The sequence below is a fragment of the Enhydra lutris genome, unplaced genomic scaffold, assembly GCF_002288905.1.
Source record: "Enhydra lutris kenyoni isolate GAN:26980312 unplaced genomic scaffold, ASM228890v2 scaffoldscaffold28, whole genome shotgun sequence".
Taxonomy (NCBI): Eukaryota; Metazoa; Chordata; class Mammalia; order Carnivora; family Mustelidae; genus Enhydra; species Enhydra lutris.
The window spans coordinates 22,535,509-22,545,529 of NW_019154112.1; the positions used below are offsets into that span (position 1 = coordinate 22,535,509).

At 38.1% G+C, this 10,021-nt stretch overlaps 1 pseudogene; it reads left to right on the forward strand.

Moving 5' to 3' along the window:
• LOC111152486 overlaps window positions 1-9,157 on the forward strand; it is a 63,339-nt pseudogene extending 54,182 nt beyond the window's left edge.
• Window positions 9,158-10,021: the final 864 nt, after the last annotated feature.

Here is a 10,021-nt window from a genome sequence, read left to right on the forward strand (position 1 = left end):
TGGTAGGTTCTCTCCTAATTTCTTTTGCTCTTCTAGGTCCCCCTTTTTTCCTTTCTTTATACTTCCCTATTGCTTTATTCAGGTTGCTATTATAGAATGGATCACTTGTTAATACAATTACAAGCATTTGTATAACAACAGTATGACCTAAGTGAGAATGGGGACTGTGTCTTCTTAGTTTTCATATCCCCTAAACCCCTTTCACAGGCAGACACGACTACTTTTGGGGACAACAAGTGATTGTCCAGCAGGATAAAAAAATATATCGACCTAAAATAAACTAATATTCTCTAAATACCAAACCCTTTAGTTCCTACTTACCCTCATTGCAGGTACAGTGAATGTTTTTCATCAGTAAAATAAAGATATTGCTTTTAACTTGAAGTAAATGAAGGACCAAGATTTTTTCTAAATAATATTATGTCTGTGTGCATGTGTGTGCATAAGCAGAGAGTGGGAGAGAGAAACAATTCCATGTAACTGGATGCCCAAAAGAAACTCTTCTGTCTCATATATGGTTGAGTTTCGTTACAATAGGTGCCAACAGTTCCATATGCAAAACAAAATGCTGACCACCTATGCAAGATATTCTGAGAATTTTATTAAAATCATTCTTTTCAACCCTTGGCAACTTATCTGTCTTGAGGGTGTAAAAGCCTGGAGTTGCGGGAAAGTAGAGGAATATTTTAGAGAGAGTTCATCAGTATCTTGGGCATTTTGTATCCTTTCCTGTGGGGAAAGGGCAGGACAACTTCTTCCTAAATTCAAGTACAATGGGAGAGGGAAGAGATTCAAGAGAACTTAGAGGATTTGACATATGGATTTGGGAGCACAGTGTACAAATATCAGGCATATGCCTGGGAAAAACAATGAGAGCTAGAGATCTCTACTGGTGGCTAGATGAGGTGAATATATTAGGACCAGGGTGTACTTCCAGTGTTTGTCCAGATAAAGAACACTGATGGGATTCCAATGGACCAAATATGAGCTACTCTGAGCCAGCCATCTTTTTTTTTTTTTTTTAAGATTTTATTTATTTGACAGACAGAGATCACAAGTAGGTAGAGAGGCAGGCGGCGGCGGGGGGGTCGGGAAGCAGGCTCCCTGCTGAGCAGAGAACCCTATTCGGGGTTTGATCCCAGGACCCTGGGATCATGACCTGAGCCAAAGACAGAGGCTTTAACTCACTGAGCCACCCAGGTGCCCCCTAGGACCATCTTAAAAGGAATTTACCCAAGAAGAGTGATGGATCTCCACTGTCAAGATGGAATTTGTATGGGTCGAATTGCCAAAACTAAGACGAAACTAATTTCCACTAATCACTAATGCTCTGGGAGTTAAATACACACACACACACACACACACACACACACACACACACACACACACGTATATGTATATATATGCACATACGTACATATACATAAATGCATATATGTATATGTACGCACGTATGTGTGTATATAATGTATATACAAACATATTTTATTGAGGACTTTCTCTCAATCTATGTGTGTGTGTTGTGCTAAGTCCTTTTCTTAAAACTTCGGTTCTAGATCTAGTTCAAAATTTCACATTTTTTTTAAGTTTTGGAAAAATTAAAAATACAATTTATGTTACATATTATAAACATACCTATAATCAAATACAGTATTAAAGTACACATTTTTTTTTCAATGAAACATAAAACTTCACTAATAGGCTGCATCAGTTCACAAGAGGTCTTGCATTTAAATGAATCATGAAAAACTCAGTTTTCAGAGTTGCTGAAAAAATATTGTGGACCTGCACATATTAAATGCTCCAACTGAGCAGTGAGTTAGTTCACTGGCATTCTACCTCTCATTTCACTCCATTTGGATAATCTTGAAAGACACTTGTTCTCTCTAGGTCTCAGTTACTACAATTGAAAAATAGAAGAGTTGGCTTAGATCAGGAATTGCAAACTCAAATATCTTTGGGGGACAGGTTACAAAAGGGAGGGAAGCAGCCAGCTGGATGTGTCACTGTAGTTAGAGCAGGGGCGGCTGGGAGGACCGGAGCAGACTCATTCTGTCGAGAGGCATTCACATTCAGAAGAACTTCAAAGTCCTCTGAAGATCAAATTCAGCACATCTGCAGACAGCCAGATTGCAGCCTCTGACCTAACTATCTTTAGCAGGGCTTCCAGTGTCAAGGTTCTATAACTCCCTACTGCCAGGGGCGGGTAACCAGCCTTGAGTAGTTCCCCATGTTGCATTCTTCAACACTTTTCTCAAACTCCACCAGCAATGCCTGAATGTTACATAAAGTTATCATCCTCTGAAGCAATTTCCTACCTGCTTATTCCTCCTTCATTGTTTCCCTGTTGAAAGCATCACTGTCTTTCCTTCTTTGTTCATTATTTTTTTTCTATCCAGTGGGATTAAATGCTTAGAGGTTCTTTTTATTGCAACATAAAATAGCTAGGAGTTTGATGAAAATATCCAAAGAATTCCAAAATGGGTCAAAGCAAATTCAAAGGGAAAAATAATTGAATCTAGAATTATTAAATCACCTTTCTCCACTTTATGCAATGGACTTGCTGGACCATAAAAAGCATAAGTAGCCCTCTATTCAAAAATATCTTAAAAAACAATAAAGCATCCTATCATATAGGCTGCAAATTCACCAGTCAGTTAAAGCATTCCTGTCTGGTGCTTTTCTCTTCAATATTCAGTGTTCTGCTGGAGAAAAAAGTTGCTATTTCAGAACTCATTGAAAGTTGGGTTTTTCTTCTCCAGATTTTTGATACTTTGGGAAAGAAAATTCAGTTATGAGGGCCTTCAAGGGCCCTAGAATGCAAAGAATGTTCCTTTTCTTATACTTTATTACTACTATTTCTCTCTCTGATATGCCCAGTTCTGCTTTACACTTGTTTCAGATGTGAACTGCTGGGGAAAAGGCAGTACTGAATTAAGTCACCAGGCCACACTCCCTTTCTGAAACTTCCTCTGTAGTATGCATTCTTTCCAGCACTTTGGTGTGTTTGGGTGTTTGGTTGCTCAAGCTTTTTGACCTGTTTACATGCAACTGGCTATCAAGCTAAGTAGTGCAAATCCTTTCCCTTTGCAATGCATACTGAATTATGTTTTCTCTGTAGAAAGTGCAAAACAATTCCATGGCAAAGGGAGAGAAAATGGCAGAGGTTTGATGATTCTGAAAGAAACGATACCATTTGTGTAAATATATAAAATTACTTTGACTCTCCTCCATTCCCCATCCTTGTTTGCCTGTCAACAGAAATAAAATTTTGTACTTAATACCTATGGGTTCAGTATTTCATTCACATATTTATGACTTGACTTAATGCTTGGTTTTTAGAAGAGCCAACAAGAAATCTAAAGCAGAGGCCATGATTAACGTCAGTTAAGTACCTAACACTGTATTTATCAGCAAATAGAAACAAAGATAAAATTAAGGGTTCTCAAAATGCTTCTCAAATCCATATCTGAGGGGAGGAATAGAGGTGGCATAGCCACCCCTATGTAATCAATTCTCCCTTTTTCTCTACCAAATGGCCTTTGGCATTTGCTTTCCATACTGGCTCAGGCAGAGGAAACTGTGTGTGTGTGTGTGTGTGTGTGTGTGTGTGTGTGTGTGTGTGTGTGTGTAGTGAGAAAAGAAAGAAAGAAAGAGCAGTGCAATGATTTCCAGGATAGGAGGATATTTAAATTTTCATAAGTTATACATGTATTATATTTTTTAATAATATTATGACCAGTGACCAGGTAAAGCCCTGGCCTGATTATTGATGTAGGAGAAACGATGTTAGGGTTTGAAGCCAAAGGCCAAGAAAGAATTCTCAAGATGTCTTTGGTGCAAAAAGGTGATTTTATTAAAGAACTGGGACAGGACCTGTGGACAGAAAGTGCTGCACTGGCGGGGACACCTGGGTGCCTCTGCCTTCAGCTCAGGTCATGGTCTCAGGGTCCTGGGATCGAGCACCACATTGGGCTCTCTGCTCAGTGGGGAGCCTGCTTCCACTCCCCACCCCCCCGCCTCTGCTGGCCTCTCTGCCTACTTGTGATCTCTCTCTGTGTGTCAAATAAATAAATAAAATCTTTAAAAAAAAAAAGTGCTGCACTGGGGTCATGTGGAGTGACCCATTATATACTTTCAACTTGGGAGGGGGTTAGGTAGATGGTGTAAGTCACTAAGGAGTTTTGGAAACAATGTTTCCAGGACCTTGAACTGGCTAGCTATTGTTGGGAAAAGGTCATTTATTACTGTCTAATAAAACCTTAGTCATGAGACCCTTCAGATGTATATCAGTGGGCCATATGCTTGGGGGATGATTGCCAACATGTATCTTGGGGGGTTTAGAGATAAAGGAAGTTTCCAAAGGAATTTTAATACATTAAAGTAGACTTACAGGTTTGGTCAGTCTAGGATTGCTTTTGCCCTTAGCAAAGTCTTAACATCAAGGAAGTGGAGTCCCTAGAGGAACATCACTCTGCCTGTTTCAAGGACTTGTCAATGGGCTGTAGGTAGTAAGGAAATTTAATCATTTTTCTTCAGCCTTTTTTTCACACATCAATTATGTCTAAGTAGAAACTCACATTGATACATACATTTTCTTCCCCATACCCTATAATTTGATTCTGGGAGAATAAGTTTATATGCAGGAAGATAAATATCCATGCATAGCATAATACAGAGACTTCAAGAGGCACTATATATGTATGTGATTGGGGCCTTAAGTTCACAGGTGCAGAAAAGAAGTAAAGACTGTGATGGGTCCTGCATACCTAGGACTTTGGACCCAAGAGGTGCCAGGCTAATGACCCCCATCCTTATTAAACACCCAGTACAAAAATAATTGGAGGTCCCAAAGTATAAATAGTTTATTTATGCACTCAGATCATTCTACAGCTCCTGTTCAAGTCTGGGTTTTCCTTTGGTCCCCAGGAGCCTGAGTCTCCAGCAGTCCCTGTGGCATCTCCTAACTATTGCCTCCACAATTAGTCATAAGCCTTTAAAGACTGCAAATACAGCCAGCACAAGAACTGCAAAGGAGACTCTGTGAGCCTTTCAGAATGAGGTCACACTTTCAGGGCCTCTCCAGACTATGCAGAGGAGGATGAGAAGAAACGGAAAACATCATAGAAGCCACGTCAGCTCACACATGTAATCTGAGTGGGAGAGCTTATTTGGAAGCATTCATCATCCATACCTTGGCAGCTAGTGGACCAGCTTTTTTCTGATTCTGTATAATGCAAGTCCGGTTTATGTGGAGATGGAAAGGCAGGGGACTACACAGTGAAATTGGAAAGGCCTGAACAGGTCTTCCTGTCAGTCTGTCACCATCCCTGGAGCACCAACTACTATAGTTAGTCTTCTGAGATGAGGCACTGTGTCATTCAGGGACCTTTACTAATAAGGAAAGGAACTGACATGTTTATCCATTACAGCTCTATCTTAATTAAGGATACTGTAGTTGCAGGTAATGAAAACATACTTCAAATTTGCCTCAAGTCATTTATTGCAAAGTAATTGAGCTATCTCTCAATCCAAGGAGAATGTGAATAACCAATATCAGAGTGGGGAACCCTAGGAAGGAAAACTATCAGAAACAGAAAACTCTTTTTAAAAAATTCTTTCTTCCTCTCTCTCTCTTTTCCTCCCTCCCCTCTAAGAGTTATCTACAATGGGTCCATTCAATCCTAACTTAGGGGGAGGGTCTAAGATTAGAAAAACATGACCCAGAGTGAAGGAGAGAAGATTGCATCTTTGAAGGAGTAGGAAAATATGGCAATGTTGGGGGACTCAGGGTTGGCTTCATTTCAAAGGCAACCAGTGGTGGGGCAGCTGTAGTAAATAAAGGTGGGGCACACTATGGGGAAGCTGAAAGCTCTGAACACTAACACAGTGTGGAGGAGTCCCTCTGGTCTCTAAAGATACTGTCTCCAACCAAGTTGGGTAACTTTCCTTTCTGTGGTATTCTAATCACTGGAAAAAAAAAAATCAGCAGCTATGTCACTTTTTTGCTCAAGTTACTGGGTAACTTTTGGGTGAACATTTGAAAAGGCTAGTCTAAACCAGCAATTTTGCATGTAAAATATGAAGAATCATCATCCCATTAAATATTAATAGGGTTTTTTTTTGGAAAAAAAAAAGAAAAATATTTTTGAGAATCACAAGACTAGACAAAACAGAGCAGGAAATTTTAACTTAGCCTTCTCGGAGATTTTCAGATGGTTTTGCTCACGTTATAACACTGCACAATATTCTTTGACTAGGTCTCTGTGTTCTCCTAGCATTTTGGGAGATTGTTTTTCTATATATCAAATTTTAAGAAACAGTGGGCTAGCCAGATATGGGAATGAGTCTTCTACATATAAAAAGTGAAAGCCAATTCAGATGTGTTTTATATGGCATGGAACATATCATGACCCCAGATAAAAGGAAGAGTACGCAAACAATTTCAGAAATATTTTCAGTCTTTTGTAAGAAAGACAACTAGTAACATACTACTTGATAATTGTTGCTTGCTCTCTTACCGGCACACTAATTACTGATCATTTTCATGACTGGCACAAGTAACCCTCACATAAGACCATAGCCCTCCATAGCTTTTAAAAGAAAATGTGTGTAAGTTCAATTAGAACACTGAAGACCATACAGACATACTTTGTATTATTGTGCTTCACTAACTTGCACTTCACAATACTTAATGGTTTTTACAAGTTGAAAGGGGGTGGCAACCTTGCATTGAGAAAGTATGGATGCCATGTTTCCAATAGCATTTGCGCACTTCATGTCTATGTCAAATATTGGTAATTTTCACACTATCTTAAACTTTTCATCATTATTGTATTTGTTATGGTGATCTGTGGTCAGTAATCTTTGATGTTACTATTATAATTTGTTTGGGGTGTCACAAACTATACCCATATGTAAGTCAGTAAACTTAATCCATAAATGCTGTAAATTTTCTGACAGTCCACTGGCCAAGCCATTCCCCCTCTCTCTTCCTCTCCTCAGACGTCCTTATTCCCTGAGGCACAACAATATTGAAATTAGGCTAATTAATAATCCAACAGTGGCTTCTAAGTGCTTGAGTAAAAGGAAGAGTTTCATGTCTTACTTTAAATCAAATTCTAGAAATGACTAAACTTTGTGAGGAAAGCATATTGAAAACTGAGATAGGCCAAGAGTCAGTCTTCTTGTGCCAGTTGGCCAAGTTGTGAGTACAAAGGAAAAGTTCTTAAAGTAAAGTAAAATTGCTACTCTAGGGGTGCCTGGCTATCTCAGTCAGTAGAGCATGTGACTCTTGATCTCAGGATTGTGGGTTCAAGCCCCACATTGGGTATAGAGATCACTTTAAAAATAAATAAGTAAAAGTGCTACTCCAGTGAACACATGAATGATAAGAAATCAAAACAAGGACATCTGGGGGGCTCAGTCATTTAAGTGTCTGCCTTCAGCTTAGGTCATGATCCTAGACTCCTGGGATCGAGTCCAGCACTGGGTTCCTTGGTTAGCAGGGAGCCTGCTTCTCCCTCTGCCTGTCGTTCCCCCTGCTGGTACTCTCTCTCTTTCTCATGTGTACTCTCTCTGGCAAATAAATCAATAAAATCTTTAAAAAAATAAATAAAAAGAAAGCCTTATTGCTGATATGGAGAACATGTTCATCGTCTATGTAGAAGATCAAGCTAGTCAAAACATTCCCTTAATTAAAAACCTAATTTAGAGCAAGACTCTAAGTCTCTTCAATTCGATGAAAGCTGAGAGAGATGAGAAATTATAGAAGAAATGTCTGAAGCTATCAGAGGTTGGTTCCTGACGTTTAAGGAAAGAAGCTATCTCTATAACACTGGAGTGCAAAATGAACCAGCAGGTGCTGATGGAGAAGTTGCAGCAAGCTATCCAGAAGATCTAGCCAAGACAATTAATGAAGGTAGCTACACTAAACAACAGTTAACAAATTTTCAGTGTAGCTCAAACAGCCTTACACTGGAAGAGGATGCCATTTTGGGCTTTCATAGCTAGAGAGGAGAAGTCAACAAATGCCTGACTTCAAAGCTTCAAAGACAAGCTCTCTTGTTAGGGATTGATGCAGGTGTTAACTTTAAGCTGAAGACAAAGCTCATTTACTATTCTGAAAACAGGGCCCTTAGGAATTATGCTAAATCTACTCTTCCTGTGCTTTATAAATGGAACAACAAAGCCTGGATGACAGCATATTTGTTTATAATATGGTTTACTGCATATTTAAAAACCACTGTTGAAACCTACTGCTCAGGAAAAAGGTTTCTTTCAAAATGTTACTGCTCAGTGACAATTCTCCTGGTCACCCAAGATCTCTGATGGAGGTGGACATTAAGATGAATGTTTTTTTCATGCCTGCTAATACAACATCCATTCTGCAGCTGATGGATCAAGAAGTAATTTCAACCTTCAAGTCCTATTAGGTAAGAAATACATTTCATAAGGCTATAGCTGCCACAGACAATAATTCCTCTGATGGATCTGGGAAAGCAAACTGAAAACATTCTGGAAAAGATTCACCATTCTAGAGGACAACAAGAACATTTATGATTCATGAAAGGAGATCAAAAATCAACATTAACAGAGTTTGGAAGTTGATTCCAATCTTCATGGAGAACTGTGAGGAGTACTAGAATTCAGTGAAGAATAATTGCAGATGGGTTGGAAATAGAAAGAGAACTAGGATTAGAAGTGGAGCCTGAAGATGTGATTGAATTGTTATAATTTCACGATACAACTGGAACAGAAGTGGAGTCGCTTCTTATGGATGAGCAAAAAAAGTGATTTCTTGAGATGGACGCTACTTCTGGTGAAGATGCTGTGAAGACTGTTGAAATGACAACAAAGGATTTAGAATGTTACATAAACTGAGTTGATAAAACTGTAGCAGAGTTTTAGAGGACTGACTCAAATTTTGGAAGAAGTTCTATAATAAATAAAACATTAAGAATAACATCACATGCTATAAAGAAACATTCATGAAAGAAAGTCAACTGATGTAGCAAACTTCATCTATTTTAAGAAACTGCCATAGCCCCCCAACCTTCAGCAGCTACCACCCTGATCAGTCAGCAGCCATCAATCTTGAGGCAAGACCCTCTACCAGCAAAGATTATCACTCACTGAAAACTCAGATGATGGTTAGCATTTTTTGCAATAAAGTCTTTCTTAACTAATGTATGCATGTTGATTTTTAGACATCATGCTATAGCACACTTAAGACTGCAATAAATTATAAACAGAAATTTTGTATACAACTGAGAAACCAAAAAAAATTTTTGACCCACTTTCTTGTGATATTCACTTTATCTGGTGTGGTGGTCTACAATATCTCCAAGGTATGCCTGAAAATTATGTATAAAAGAATAATGATAAGTACATGTAATTGCATAAACCAGTTTTACATATGATTTATCCTGGACTTATACAGAGTTTATAAGTTTCACTTAGCACTAAACCCCAAATTTTTACATGTTCCTATGTAGCCTTCATAGTGACTAGAAAATATTCTATTATTTCATGTCATATTTAATAAATCCATTCCCTTATTCATTTAACTTTTACTAATTATTTTGTGTGAAACTCTGAGCTGCTTTATATGTATTACCTCTAATCCCCACAAAAGCCTTATGAGATCAGTATTATTATTATATCCATTTTATGGATTACAAAATAGAGGCTCTGAAAAGTTATATAACTCTTCCAAGATCACACAGGTAGAAACTGACAGAGTTGGAATCTAAAGTAATGTCAGTTTAGGCTTAAATTGTTTCTAATTTTATTACTTTAAATTTCTTTTGTAAATGACTTTTCAAATAGTTCTTTATTTCTTTCACCTTCTAGGATAAATTCCTGAACATAGACTTACTGGTTCAAAATGTGTATTACTTTCTATCTTTTATAGCATGTTGTTGCTATACTGTGCTCAAATCAAAATCATTTTAATTCAAGATCTATGCAACTTTTCATCATTCTTGGTTTTATAATCTGTGCGTCATGTATTTAATTC